The 16,208-nt window shown below is 45.0% G+C and overlaps 1 protein-coding gene across 6 annotated transcripts in view; it reads left to right on the forward strand.

Moving 5' to 3' along the window:
* The window catches only part of cacna1sa (calcium channel, voltage-dependent, L type, alpha 1S subunit, a), a 722,633-nt gene that overhangs the window by 629,633 nt on the left and 76,792 nt on the right, over nucleotides 1-16,208 (forward strand). The gene's annotated exons all lie outside the window — the stretch shown is intronic.

Genomic DNA, 16,208 nt, shown 5'->3' on the forward strand with positions numbered 1-16,208 from the left:
GGTGAAATTTGAATTCAATCTGAAATCTGGAAAGCTAGTCCATGAAACCATTGTCAATTGTTGTAAAAACCCACCTGGTTCACGAATGTCCTTTAGGGAAGGAAATCTGCTGTCCTTACCTGTAACTCCAGACACACAGCAATGTGGTTGACTCTTAAAATGCCCTCTGAAATGGCTGAGCAAGCCACTCAATTCAAGTGTAATTAAGGATGTGCAATAAATGCTGGCCTAGCCAGTGATGCTCACATCCTACAAATAAATTTAATAAAAAATGTCCTGCTACCTTCAAAGCACATACACCCCCAGGTCCCTCTGTTCCTGCACACTGTTTAGAACTGTTCCATTAAGTATATATTGCCTCTCCCTATTCCTTCTGCCAAAATGTATCACTTCTCATTTGTCACTGTTAAATTCCATCTGCTACTTCTCTGCCCATTCTGCTATCCTATCTATGTCCTGTTGCAGGTGGTTCATATCATTCTCACTGTTTGCTGCACCTCCAAGTTTGGTGTCATCAGCAAAGTTGAAGTTTCTACTCCATTCCAAGATCCAAGTCATTTATATGTAGTAAGGAAAGCAATGGTTCCAGCACTGACCCTTGGGTAACACCACTGTCTACCATCCTCCAGTTTGAAAAGCAACCATTTACTACAACAAGAAATGCTGGAACCACTCAGCAGCTCTGGCAGCATCTGTGAAAAGAGAAGCAGAGTTAACGTTTCGGGTCAGTGACCCTTCTTCGGAACTGACAAATATTAGAAAAGTCACAGGTTATAAGCAAGTGAGGTGGGGGTGGGGCAAGAGATAACAAAGGAGGTGTAGATTGGACCAGGCCACATAGCTGACCAAAAGGTCACGGAGCAAAGGCAAACAATATGTTGATGGTGTGTTGAAAGACAAAGCATTAGTACAGATTAGGTGTTAATACACTGAATATTGAACAGCAGCAAGTGCAAACCTGAAAAAAAAGTGGGTAAGCAAACTGAACAAACTAAGATGAAGTGAAATAAATGCAAAAAAAGATTGTAAAAAATGTAAAAAAGAATGCAAAAATAAGGAAGAAAAAATAACTAAAGATGAAAGTAAAATGGGGGGCTGTCATGCTCTGAAATTATTGAACTCAATGTTCAGTCCGGCAGGCTGTAGTGTACCTAATCGGTAGATGAGATGCTGTTCCTCGAGCTTGCGTTGATGTTCACTGGAACACTGCAGCAATCCCAGGACAGAGATGTGAGCATGAGAGCAGGGGGGAGTGTTGAAATGACAAGCAACCGGAAGCTCAGGGTCCTGCTTGCGGACTGAGCGGAGATGTTCCGCAGAGCAGTCACCCAGTCTGCGCTTGGTCTCCCCAATGTAGAGGAGACCACACTGTGAGCAGCGAATACAGTATACTACATTGAAAGAAGTACAAGTAAATCGCTGCTTCACCTGAAAGGAGTGTTTGGGGCCTGGGATAGTGAGGAGAGAGGAGGTAAATGGGCAGGTATTACACCTCCTGCGATTGCAGGGGAATGTGCCATGGGACGGGGACGAGGTGGTGGGGGTAATGGAGGAGTGGACCAGGGTGTTGCGGAGGGAACGATTCCTTCGGAATGCTGACAGGGGAAGGGAGGGTAAGATGCGACTGGTAGTGGCATGACGCTGGAGGTGGCGGAAATGGCGGAGGATGATCCTTTGGATATGGAGGCTGATGGGGTGAAAAGTGAGGACAAGGGGAACCCTGTCACGGTTCTGGGAGGGAGGGGAAGGGGTGAGGGTAGAAGTGCGGGGAATGGGCCGGATACGGTTGAGGGCCCTGTCAACCACAGTGGGGGGAAATCCTCGGTTGAGGAAAAAGGAGGTCATATCAGAAGCACCGTCATGGAAGGTAGCATCATCAGAGCAGATGCGTCGGAGACGGAGAAACTGGGAGAATGGAATGGAGTCCTTCCAGGAGGTAGGGTGTGAAGAAGTGTAGTCGAGGTAGCTGTGGGAGTCGGTGGGCTTATAATGGATATTGGTAGACAACCTATCCCCAGAGATGGAGACAGAGAAGTCAGGGAAGGGAAGTGTCAGAGATGGACCATGTAAAGGTGAGAGAAGGGTGGAAATTGGAAGCAAAGTTGATAACGTTTTCCAGTTCGGAGCTGGAGCAGGAAACGGCACCGATACAGTCATCAATGTACTGGAAAAAGAGTTGGGGGAGGGGGCCTGAGTAGGATCTCATCGACCGATTAGGCACACTACAGCCTGCCGGACTGAACATTGAGTTCAATAATTTCAGAGCATGACAGCCCCCCATTTTACTTTCATTTTTAGTTATTTTTTTCTTCCTTGTTTTTACATTTTTTACAATCTTTTTTTGCATTTATTTCATTTCATCTTAGTTAGTTCAGTTTGCTTACCCACTGTTTTTTTTCAGGTTTGTACTTGCTGCTGTTCAATATTCAGTGTATTAGCACCTAATCTGTACTAATGCTTTGTCTTTCAACACACCATTAACATATTGTTTGCCTTTGCTCCGTGACCTTTTGGTCAGCTATGTGGCCTGGTCCAATCTAGACCTCCTTTGTTATCTCTTGCCCCACCCCCACCTCACTTGCTTATAACCTGTGACTTTTCTAATATTTGTCAGTTCCGAAGAAGGGTCACTGACCCGAAACGTTAACTCTGCTTCTCTTTTCACAGATGCTGCCAGAGCTGCTGAGGGGTTCCTGCATTTCTTGTTTTTATTTCAGATTTCCAGCATCCGCAGTATTTTGCTTTCATTTACTACAACTCTGTGTTTTCTGTCCTTAAGCCAATTATTATCCAATTGGACACTGACCCTCCTATTCCATGAGCCTCGATTTTGTTAACCAGCCTTTTATGAGGTACCTTATCAAATGTTTTCTTAAAATCCATATAAACAACATCTACCGCATTCCCTTCATCAACCTTGTCTGTTCTTTCATCAAAAAATTCAATTGGATTAGTCAAGCATGATATGTCTTTTACAAATCCATGCTGGCTATCCTTTATTAACTCAAACCTCTCTAATTGTCCATTGATATTTTCCCTGTTTATTGTTTCTAAAACCTTACCCACCACTGATGTTAAACTAACTGGCCTGTAGTTGCTAGGGCTGTCATTTTTTTATTCTTTCATGGGATGTGGGCATCGCTGGCTAGACCAGCATTTATTGCCCATCATTAATTGCCCTTGAGAAGGTGGTGGTGAGCTGCCTTCTTGAACCGCTGCAGTCATGTGGTATAGTACACCCACAGTGCTGTTTGGAAGACAGTTCCAGGATTTTGACCCAGTGACATAGAAACGTAGTAAATAGGAGCAGGAGTAGGCCATTCGGCCCTTTGAGCCTGCACCGTCATTCATTATGATCATGGCTGATCATCCAACTCCGTAACCTGTTCCTGCTTTCGCCCCATACCCTTTGATCCCTTTAGACCCAAGAGCTATATCTAACTCCTTCTTGAAAACATACAATGTTTTGGCCTCAACTGCTTTCTGTGGTAGTGAATTTCATAGATTCACCACTCTCTGGGTGAAGAAATTTCTCCTCATCTCAGTCCTGAAAGGTTTTCCCCATATCCTTAGACTATGACCCCTGGTTCTGGACTCCCCAACCATTGGGAACATCCTTCCTGCATCTACCCTGTCAAGTCCTGTTAGAATTTTGTAGGTTTCTATGAGATCTCCCCTCACTCTTCTGAGCTCCAGCGAATATAATCCTAACTGACTCAATCTCTCCTCATACGTCAGTCCCACCATCCCAGGAATCAGTCTGGTCAACCTTCTCTGTACTCCCTCTCTAGCAAGAAATCCTTCCTCAGATAAGGAGACCAAAACTGCAGACAATATTCCAGGTGTGGCCTCACCAAGGCCCTATATTATTGCAGCAAGACATCCCTGCTCCTGTAGTCGAATCCTCTCGCTATGAAGGCCAACATACCATTTGCCTTTTTTACCACCTGTTGCACCTGCATGCTTACCTTCAGCGACTGGTGTATGAGAATACCCAGGTCTCGCTGCATATTCCCCTCTCTCAGTTTATAGCCGTTCAGATAATAATCTGCCTTCCTGTTTTTGCTACCAAAGTAGATAACCTCACATTTATCCACATTATACTGCATCTAGCATGCATTTACCCACTCACTCAACTTGTCCAAATTGACGGTGAAGGAATGGTGATATAGTTCCAAGTCAGGATGGTGTGTGGCTTGAAGGGGAACTTGCAGGTGGTGGTGTTCCCATGCACCTGCTTCCCTTGTCCGTCTGGTTGGTAAAGGTCGCGGGTTCGGAAGGTGCTGTCGAAGGTGCCTTGGTGCGTTGCTGCAGTGCATCTTGTAAATGGTACACACTGCTGCCACTGTACGTCGGTGCTGGAGGGAGTGAATGTTTGTGGATGGTGTGCCAATTAAGCAGGCTGCTTTATCCCGTATGGTGTCGAGCTTCTTGAGTGTTGTTGGAGCTGCATTCATCAAGGGGAGTGGAGAGTATTCCATCACACTCCTGACTTGTGCCTTGTAGATGATGGACAGGCTTTGGGGAGTCTTTAACCCCCCCTACTTGAATAAGGGTGTCACAATTTCCACTCTCCAATCCTCTGGCATCTACTCTGTTTCCAGGGAGAGATTGGAAGATTTTGGCAAGCCCTTCCACTATCTCTATCCACACTTCCTTTAGCAACCTTGGATGCAAGCTATCCGGACCAGTTGACTTATTTACCCTCAGGATAGCCAGCCTTTTTATTACCTCCACCCTCTCAATTTTTATCCAATCCATTGCCTCCGCGCTCTCCGCTTCTCCTGATATCTTGTCAGCTTCTATTTCCTTAGTGAACACTGAGATAAAGTACTCATTAAGTATATTAGCTTTGCCCTGTGCCTCTAAGCATATATTACCCTCTTCATCCCTAATAGGCCCCGCTACACTTTTTACTACTCGTTTACTACTTACATGCTGGTAGAAGATATTTGGGTTCCCTTTTATGTTAACTGCCATTCTATTCTCATATTCTCTTTGCCAGTCTTATTTTCCTCTTCATCTTTCATCTCAGCTTATTGTTTTTGGCCTGGTTCTCATTAGATAAGTTCACCTAACATGCATTATGCACCCTCTTTTTTGTTTCATCATAATCTTTATCTCTCTCATCATCCAAGGAGCCCTGTTCTTGGTTCCCCTACCAATCACCCTTGTTGGAATGTTCCTAGCCTGTACCTGAAGCATCTCTTCCTCCAAGATAACCTATTCTTCCAATACAGCTCTTCCTGGCAGTCTTTTGTTCCATTCGACCCTTCTCATTGCATTGAAATTAGCCCTCTTCCAATCTAGACATTCTACCTAATTCTGTTCCTTGCTTTTCTGCATTACTCGCCTAAACCTTATGATATGATGATCATACTTAGCCAAGTGCTCCCCCATAGATACTTGGTCCACATTGAGAGCTATTTAGAGTGATACAGAACTGTGAACCCTCAGTTTTAGAAGTAGAAAATCCAAAGATTACATATACATATGGGGTTACATATACATGCAAGGGTTGCAAACACGTGGGGGTTGGATACACATGCAGTGGTTTCTGTTATATGTTTGTTCGGTATGCTGCCACCTTAGTGAGTTTAGCTAGAGAGATTCTTAGTTTGTAGTAGTTCAACAGTTTGTAGTAGTTAACATCTCACACTGAAGAGTGCCTGCAGAGTCTCATCGACAGGTTTGCGTCTGCCTGCAATGAATTTGGCCTAACCATCAGCCTCAAGAAAACGAACATCATGGGGCAGGATGTCAGAAATGCTCCATCCATCAATATTGGCGACCACGCTCTGGAAGTGGTTCAAGAGTTCACCTACCTAGGCTCAACTATCACCAGTAACCTGTCTCTAGATGCAGAAATCAACAAGCGCATGGGTAAGGCTTCCACTGCTATGTTCAGACTGGCCAAGAGAGTGTGGGAAAATGGCGCACTGACACGGAACACAAAAGTCCGAGTGTATCAGGCCTGTGTCCTCAGTACCTTGCTCTACGGCAGCGAGGCCTGGACAACGTATGCCAGCCAAGAGCGACGTCTCAATTCATTCCATCTTCGCTGCCTTCGGAGAATACTTGGCATCAGGTGGCAGGACTATATCTCCAACACAGAAGTCCTTGAAGCGGCCAACATCCCCAGCTTATACACACTACTGAGTCAGCGGCGCTTGAGATGGCTTGGCCATGTGAGCCGCATGGAAGATGGCAGGATCCCCAAAGACACATTGTACAGCGAGCTCGCCACTGGTATCAGACCCACCGGCCGTCCATGTCTCCGTTATAAAGACGTCTGCAAACGCGACATGAAATCGTGTGACATTGATCACAAGTCGTGGGAGTCAGTTGCCAGCATTCGCCAGAGCTGGCGGGCAGCCATAAAGACAGGGCTAAATTGTGGCGAGTCGAAGAGACTTAGTAGTTGGCAGGAAAAAAGACAGAGGCGCAAGGGGAGAGCCAACTGTGCAACAGCCCCAACAAACAAATTTCTCTGCAGCACCTGTGGAAGAGCTTGTCACTCCAAAATTGGCCTTTATAGCCACTCCAGGCGCTGCTTCACAAACCACTGACCACCTCCAGGCGCGTATCCATTGTCTCTCGAGATAAGGAGGCCCAAAAGAAGTAGTTCAACATTAATCTTATTACCTTATAACTATTTACACTCCACACTAGCCTGTGCAACTCCTCCAAATGCCATGCTACAATTAGTCTCTCTCCCATGTGATCTCTTACATCATCATGGTCAGTGGTATCCTTGCACACTCTTAGAATTAACCCTTTCAGACCCTTATACTACATCTTCCCCAAGTCTTTATCCAAAATATATATTTACATACATTCACTTTCTTATTTATATACAACTCCATCTTCCCCAAGTCTCTGACATCATAGATTCAGTCCCACAGAAGGCTTCACAATTCTCCCTGATCTTGTTGTTGTCAGATGTGGAAAATTGGTAGTCTATTTCTGATCTAAGTCCTGACTTGGACGGCCTTCATGGAGATTTATAGTATTCGGTGCTTTCTGAGTTTTCAGTTCAACGTCTGATTCATCTAAATGTGTGACCGATTGACGTCTTTGATGTAAAGGAATAAAATTCCTTCAATTTCTTCGTATTAATCCCTTATGAAGTTCTTAGTAAATAAGATCGCTGTTGATTCTTCTCTTTCTGGACAATTACTCTTCTGTTTTGGTCTCATACCCATACCTTTAATCCTTCTCACAACTTTGGTAGGTTTCTGGTATGGTATTTCCTGTTCTAATCATGGGCTTGTTTCTTTCAGTAAGACTCTTATTTGTCTTGTACTGTCTGATAATCCTTGCTTTGTAACCCTGGAAGTAATTTCTTGGGTAGAATTGGAAATTGCATTTGGAGTTTTCTTCCCATTAAGAGTTTGGATGGTGCTAATCTGCATAACAATGAAGTAGTTATGTAGGTCAGAGGTGCTGATTGGAAATCTTGATTTCTCTTCAACAGTTCTTCAATAGTTCTGACTGCTCGCCCAGCTTCTCCATTAGATTTTGGATATCTAGTTGTTAGCTTGTTGGATGAACAAATCCACATTTTTCCCCAAAGTGCATGAAATAACCATTTGCAAATTGTGGCCCATTATCAGACACTATCTGATCAGGTATACCATGTGTTGCAAAAACTTCTTGTAAAACTCTGATGACTGCTTTAGTTGTTGTTGTATACATCCGTTTAACCTCGATCCATCTAGGGAAGTAATCGACTACAATTATATAGGATTTTCCATTAAAGAAGAATAGATTCACTGCCAAATGTTCCCACAGTCTAGTTGGGAATTGGGTTGAAATTAGAGGTTCTCTCTGATCCTGTCTGTGAACTGCACATATGAGACAATTTGAAATCATTTCTTCGATATCCTTCTATATTCTTGGTCACCACACGGCTGCCAGAGCCCGTGCTCTACATTTAGTTATGCCCATATAACCCTGGTATATTTTGTCCAAGATATCTACACAGAGTGACTCTGGAATCACCAGTCTCTCATCATACACCAGCAAATCATTTACTATGGTAAATTGTCTTCTGTGTTCGAAGAAAATTTTCATCCTCTTACTACTGGGATTCTGTTATGGCCAACCTTGCTCGTAATATTGGTGGACATCGATGCATTCTTCATCTTGCATCTGCACCTGACAAATTTGTTGGAGTCTAATTGAACTTGCTGCCATTGTGATACAGTGACCTGCGAATATGACTCAATTTCATTCATAAAGTTATCATCCTGTTGAGTAGGCTGATCAACCATAGCTCAAGACAATGCATCTGCTGTTGTTTGTTGCTTGCCCTGTACATATACTGTTTTACAGGTGAACTGCAAGAGCCTCAACTGGAATCTCTGGATCAGCGGTGGTATCCTAGCAAGTTCCTTTTCATTGAATAAGGAAACGGGGGCTTTGTGGTCTGTCTCCATGATAATCTTTAAGCCAATAATGTAGTTTGAAAACTCCTCACAAGCCCAGGTGACTGCGAGAGCTTCTTTCTCTGTCACGGCATAATTCATTTCCATGTGAGACAATGCTCGTGACGTGTAATAGACAGCTCTCCACTTCCATTAGGCTGTTCTTGGAAAAGAACTGCCCTATCCCTGTAGACGAGGCATCAGCTGCTATTATAGTTGGAAGTGAAGGGTTATAATGGGCTAAAATATCCGTCGAAATCAGTGTCTCCTTGATCCGTTGGAATGCTTGTTTCTGAGGTGCGTCCCAGCACCATGCCTGTGCTTTCCTCAGCAGTTGTCACAAAGGTTTGGTAACTTGGGCTAAATTAGGTCGGAAGTTTGACAACTGGTTGACCATGCCAAGAAACCATTGGAGCTCGTGGACAGAAGTAGGAAGTAGAAATTCGCTAATGTCTGTTGTCTTTTGCGGGTCTGCCATTATGCTGCCAGTACTGACAATGTGTCCTAAAAAATGAATGGACGTTTTTGAAAACTCACACTTCTCATTGAGTGTTAGGCCTTTGTCTGGCAGTTGATTCAAGACCCCTGTAACCCTTCGGTTATGTTCTTCAGTGGACTCGCTGTGAATTAGGATGACGTCCATATGGCATATTACACCTTTATTTATTTAGAGATACAACACTGAAACAGGCCCTTCGGCCCACCAAGTCTGTGCCGACCAACAACCACCCATTTATACTAACCCTACAGTAATCCCATATTCCCTACCTACACTACGGGCAATTTACAACAGCCAATTTACCTATCACCTGCAAGTCTTTGGCAGTGGGAGGAAACTGGAGCACCCGGCGAAAACCCACACGGTCATAGGGAGAACTTGCAAACTCCGCACAGGCAGTACCCAGAATCGAACCTGGGTCCCTGGAGCTGTGAGGCTGCGATGCTAACCGCTGTGCCACTGTGCTGCCCCAAGGCCCTCTAGAATATTTGACATAGTTCCCTGGAATATTTCTGGTGCTAATGTTATACCAAATGGAAGATGGTTAAAACAAAATCTTCCAAATGGAGTAATGAAAGTTGTCAATAACCTTGACTTCTTATCCAATGGAACTTGCCAAAAGCACTATTTGCATTGAGCTTGTTGAAAACATTACTTCTGGATAACTTTTCCAAACTTTTGTCCACTGAGGACATCAGATGGACTTTTTGTGCCATAGCCTTATTATGTTAAGTCTACACAAATGCGAAGATTACCATTAGGTTTAGGAACTGGAACCATTCCCGAGCACCACTCGGTAGATTCAGTAACAGGAGAAATGACTCCTATCCTTGTCATGTCTTCCATTTGATGTTGGATTTGCTTCATTAATTGGCGTAGCATCTTCCGAGGTGTGAAAAGACAAACTGGGTTAGCATCGCTCCGCAAAGTAATTCAGTCTTCCTAGACGGTAAACAATTTCAGGAATTCCTCTTGGAAGTGACTCCTGGATTCTTGTTGTTTAACAACTTCTACTTTCTCTATAAGATGAAGGTCAATATAAACTCTTCTACTTCAGAGTGACAACTTCTGATTTCTTCGAACATACAGTGTTCCTAATATCTGCTTTTCCTTGTACTGAAGTGTTGCCTATAACTTCCCCTTTACTTCAAGTCCAGCCCCTCCTGGGCCATGTAACTGAATTTCCATTGGTTGCAGAAAGTGTGTGGATAACCACAGCTCTTTATTTGATAAGACTGTTACACTTGCTCTGGTGCTGAGTTTGAAATTAGTGATATGTCCGTTGACATACATATCTGCAGCCCAAAATGCTTGATTCGGATCATTGATCTCTCCAAGAAAGTGTTTCGATTGTTCTGCTGCAGGAGGTTGTTTAACTTCGTTAACCTCTCTATTCTTAAATGCTTTTCCTTTGGAACTTGAGGTAGTCGAGATTTTATTTTGCAACATTTTACTAAATTCCCTTTTTTTAAAACATTAAAAGCATTCTGCTCTATTTTCAGGACACTGGTCGTGCCTTTTCGTGCCATAGCGCTGGCAGGGTTTAATGGGGTCTTTCGCTTCCCCACCACCCCCCTCCCCACCCACGTCCCAAGTGTATCTTTTTTCCTGGTGCCTCTTTTTCAGCCCTCTGGTGAAAGAACTGAACAGTTGCAGGAGGTTTCCTGAACCAAGGTCTTTCTTCAAATCATAGGATTGCTCTGTTGTTCTTTCGGACCTCGGCTTGCCTCAGCAGCTGAATAGCTTTATCCAGGGTGAGGTCTTCTTTAGACTGCAATAACTCTGATAGGTATTCACCAGCAACACTCACAATAATATGATTGCTTATTAGTTCTGCTTTAAGATCCCCATATTCACATCCTTCAGCTAGTCTGTAAAGGTCTTTGATAAAAGCATTGACTGTTCGCCTGGTTTCTGGACCCTTTTGTTGAATCTTGCTCTTTCTAAAATCTTATTAATCTGCAAGTGGAAATAAGAATCAAAAGCTTTTAAAACTTCTTTGAATTTAACAGATGCCTCATTAAGACCTTGTCTGGCAATAACATCATCTGCTATAGCCCCAATGGGATACAACAGTGTATTCACTTGCTCTGCTTCAAACTGGCTGTCTAATTTAGATACAATTCTGTATCTGGGAAACTTTTATCTCCATTATACCCAGTTCTGAACCTGATTGGATCCCTCTTGATTTTGGAAACCCTCCAGCATTCCCAATTTTTAATCCAGGTTGCTTTATTTTATAGACTTTTTTTTAAAGTGTGCCCCTTTAAGAAACTTTTTTTCAGGCTAGCTTGCTTTAATGGAGTTGACACGGCTGTTTGAGAGTCCCCTGCTGTTTTTAATAGGCTGTTCTAGGGCTTTGCCCTTTCTTTGAGAACTTCAGTTTATTTGTTTTTCTTCAGGGTTGGCTGCATTAATGGAATGTCCCTGCTGTGTTTGGGGGTTTCCCATGCTTTTTGGATGTTCTCGCACTTTTCAGGGGCTTTCCGCTCTTCGCCCTCGCATTCCCCGAGTGAAGGATTGCCTTTTTTTTCTCTAGCATGATGCCTTCACAAAATAATTTTAAGCCCTTCAAAGGCTTTTAACGCAATTCCTCAACTGTTGGCACTGTAACTCACCCGATTACTGGAATTTATTTGCAGGCAACCACGCTTCTGTTCTGCGGAGATTCTTTCAGCCTCTTCTCGAGATCTGCACTTTTAATGCCACTTTTCTCCAGTTCAGGCCTTTTCATCTAATTGCTTCAAATTCTTTTTCCAGGTTTAGGATGGTAAGAACTTCAGTTGTTCTCGATCCCACCACTGATCACCATGTTGTATGTTTGTTCGGTGCACTTCCATCTTAGTTAGTCTAACTAGAGAGATTCTTATTCCGTTGTAGTTATTCTTTATTACTTTATAACTATTTACACTCCACACCAGCTTGTGTGACTCCTCCAAAAGCCACGCTACAACTAGCTTGGAGTCTGTCTCCCATGTGATCTTTTACATTATCATGGTAGTTTGTATTCTTTACACGCTTTCAGGATTAACCCTTTCAGATCCTTATGCTATAATTGCTTACATATGCAGGGGTTACATAGAGGTAAGCTAGAAAAGTATTTATTTTACTGGACTAGGAATCCAAAGGCATGGACTGAGGTTCTGGAGACAAGAGTTCAAATCTTGCCAAGGTAGCTGGGTAATTTAAATTCAGTTAATTAAATAAATCTGGAATTAAAAAACTACCATCAGTAATGGTGAACATGAAATTACCGGATTGTAGCAAAAGCTCATCTAGTTCATGAATTTCCTTTAGGGAAAGAAATCTGCTGTCCTTATCTGGTCTGGCTTATATGTGACTCCAGACCCACAGCAATGTGGTTGATCTTAACAGCCCTCTGAAATGGCCTAGCAAGGCCAGTCAGTTGTATCAAAACCACAACAGAAATCTTGAATGAGAATAAAATCCGATGGACTGACATTGGCCTGAGCATCGGAGACAACAAAGGCTCAACCTCTCCAGTCCAGCCTGCTAATTCATCCTCATTAACATCTGGAGACTTGTTCAAGCAATAGAAAATAGGAGCAGGAGTAGGCCATTCGGCCCTTCGAGCCTGCTGCGCCATTCATTATGATCATGGCTGATCATCCAACTCAGTAACCTGTTCCCGCTTTCCCCCCATAGCCTTTGATCCCTTTAGACCCAAGAGCTATATCTAACTCCTTCTTGAAAACATACAATATTTTGGCCTCAACTGCTTTCTGTGGTAGCGAATTCCACAGGTTCACCACTCTCTGGGTGAAGAAATTTCTCCTCATCTCAGTCCTGAAAGGTTTACCCCGTATCCTTAGACTATGACCCCTGGTTCTAGACTCCTCCACCATCGGGAACATCCTTCCTGCATCTACCCTGTCAAGTCCTGTTAGAATTTTATTGGTTTCTATGAGATCCCCCCCTCACTCTTCTGAACTCCAGCGAATATAATCCTAACTGACTCAATCTCTCCTCATACGTCAGTCCCACCATCCCAGGAATCAGTCTGGTAAACCTTCGCTGCACTCCCTCTATAGCAAGAACATCCTTCCTCAGATAAGGAGACCAAAACTGCACACAATATTCCAGGTGTGGCCTCACCAAGGCCCTGCATATAGCCTGACAGAGTCATACTCACTGAATCATACCTTACAGCCAATGGCCTAGACACCATCATCACCATCCCTGGGTATGTCCTGTCCTACCAGAGGTGGCGGCACAGTGGTATACAGTCAGGCGGGGGTGGCCCTGGGAGTCCTCAGCATTGACTCCAGAGCCCATGAAGTCTCATGGCATCAGGTCAAACATGGACAAGGAAATCTCCTGCTGATTACCACCTACCGCCCTCCCTCAGCTGCTGAATCCGTACTTCTCCATGTTGAACACCACTTGGAAGAAGCACTTAGGGTGGCATGGGCATAGAATGTACTCCAGTGGGGGACTTCAATGTCCATCACTGAGTGACTTGGTGAAACCACTATTGACCGAGCTGGCCGAATCCTGAAGGACATGTCTGTCAGACTGAGCCTGTGGCAGGTGATGAGAGGACCAACATGAGGGAAAAACCTTAATGACCAAAGCTACCCATCACAGATGCATCTGTCCATGACAGTATAAGTAGTAGTGACCACTGCACAGTCCTTGTGGAGACCAAGTCCCATCTTCACACCGAGGACACCCTCCATGAGGTTCTGTGATACTACCACTGTACTAAACGGGAGAAATTTACAACAGATCTAGCAGCTCAAAGCTGGGCATCCAAGAGGCGGTGTGGGCCATCAGCAGCAGCAGATTCAATCATGATTTGTAACCTCATGGCCCGGCATATCCCCCCACTCGACCATTACTATCAAGCCAGGGGAGTGTGAAACAACCAACAGATCAGATGAAAGCTCTGCAGTCCTGTCACCTTTGGTTGTGAATGGTGGTGGACAAATAAAGAACTCACCAGGGGAGGAGGCTCCACAAACATTCCCATCCTCAATGATGGTGGAGCCCAGCACATGAGTGCAAAAGACAAGGCACTGGATACAGCAAAGACTATGGGTCCCGACAACATCTCGACTGCAGTACCAAAGACTTGTGCACCAGAATTGGCTGTGCTGCTAGCCAAGCTATTCCAGTACAGCTACAACACAGGCATCTACCCAGCAAAGTGGAACATTGCCCAATTAAGTCCTGTCCAGAAAAAGCAGGACAAAAAGCAGCCAATTACCGCCCCATCACTCTACTCTGAATCATCAGCAAAGTGATGGAAGGTGCCATCGACAGAGCTATCAATGGCCCTCTCCCCTCTCTCTTTCCCTCTCTCTCTCAATTCCCTTCATCTTTCCCCTTCTATTCCATTACTCACCAAAAATCTGCTCACCAATGCTAAGTTTAGTTTCCGCCAGGGCCACCTGGCTCCTGACCTCATTACAGCCTTGGTCCAAACATGGACAAAAGAGCTGAATTCCAGAGTTGACGTCAGAGTGACTGCCTTTGACATCATGGTAGCATTTGACCGTGTATGGAATCAGGAGCCCTAGCAAAACGAGAGTCAATGGGAATCAGGGGAAATCTCTCCGCTAGTTGGAGTCATACCTAGCACAAAGGAAGATGGTTGTGGTTGTTGGAGGTCAATCATCTCAGTCCAGGACAACACTGCAGGAGTTCCTCAGGGTATTATCCTAGGTCCAACCATCTTCAGCTGCTTCATCAATGACCTTTCCTCCATCATAAGGTTAGAAGTGGGGATGTTCACTGTTGATTGCACAATGTTCAGCACCATTCACAACTCCTCAGATACTGAAACAGTCCACGCCCTCATGCAGCAAGACCCTAGACAACGTTCAGGCTTGGGCTGATAAGTGGCAAATAACATTCGCATCACACAAATGGCAGGCAATGACCATCTCCAAGAAAAGAGACTCTAACCATCTCCCCTTGACATTCAACGGCATCACCGTTGCTGAATCTCCCACTATCAACATCCTGGTGATTACCATTGACCAGAAACTGAACTGGACTAGCCACATTAATGCTTTGGCTACAAGAGCAAGTCAGAGTCTGGGAATTCTGTAGTGAGTAACCCATCTCCTGACTCCCCAAAGCTTGTCCACCATCTAGAAGGCACAAGTCAAGAGTGTTAATGGAATAACCGCCACTTGCCTGGATGGGTGCAGATGCAACAACACTCAAGCTCGACACCATCCAGGACAAAGCAGCCCACTTGATCAGCACCCCATCCACCACCTTCAACATTCACTCCCTTCACCACCGATGCACAGTGGCAGCAGTGGGTACCATCTAGAAGATGCAACTCACCAAGGCTCCTTAGAGAGCACCTTCCAAACCCGCGACCTCTACCACCTAGAAGGACAAGGGCAGCAGATGCATGGGAACACCACCACCTGCAAGTTCTCCTCCAAGTCACACACCATCCTGACTTGGAACTATATCACCGTTCCTTCACTGTCACTGGGTCAAAATCCTGGAACTCCCTTCCTAACAGCACTGTGGGTGTACCTACCTCACATGGACTGCAGCGGTTCAAGAAGGCAGCTCACCACCACCTTCTCAAGAATAGTTAGGGATGGGAAATAATTGCTGGCCTAGTCAGAGACGCCCACATCCCATGAATGAATAAAAATCAACTTGCACATGGAGTGGTGGGGAGGGGAAGGTGGTTGATACACACACGGGGCTGGATTTTCCCATGGACTTCGGAACTGTGATGTTGGGCCAGATGGGATCCCAAGCCTGCACGTGCCAGCAGCGCGTCCAGTGGTGCACCCTTCCCGGAGGCGGCTTTGTAACTGGCCGCCTCCGCACTCACCATCCTACTCAGGATGCCAGACAGGTTCCCGATGCTGCAGGTCCAATTGGAGGGCTGGCAACTCCAGACCCATGGCAGGCCCACCAGGAGAACTGGACGCTGCTGAAGCATGTTGGGGACCGCTAGAGTGCCTCAACATGGAGCCTCCAGCCTCCAGTATCGGCACTGCCGATTCGACTGAGCTGCTGGTCCTGTGATTGGCTGGCAGCTCATGGAGGCGGGATCCCTGTCTTTAAAGGGGCAGAGATCCCAGCTCCTGAAGTGTACATTTAAAAATGCCAGAGGATACCTTCGGGGGGCCCTGAAAATGCAGAGGCTGGGATCTCCCCGCCTTTTCAGCCCAGCACTGGGAGCCCTGCCTCCAGCACAAAATCCAGCTCATGGGGAGGTTACTCAAACGCATGGGGGTTACACACAAGAAGGGGGGTGTTACACACATGGAGGTGAC

The sequence above is a fragment of the Heterodontus francisci genome, chromosome 25, assembly GCF_036365525.1.
Source record: "Heterodontus francisci isolate sHetFra1 chromosome 25, sHetFra1.hap1, whole genome shotgun sequence".
Taxonomy (NCBI): Eukaryota; Metazoa; Chordata; class Chondrichthyes; order Heterodontiformes; family Heterodontidae; genus Heterodontus; species Heterodontus francisci.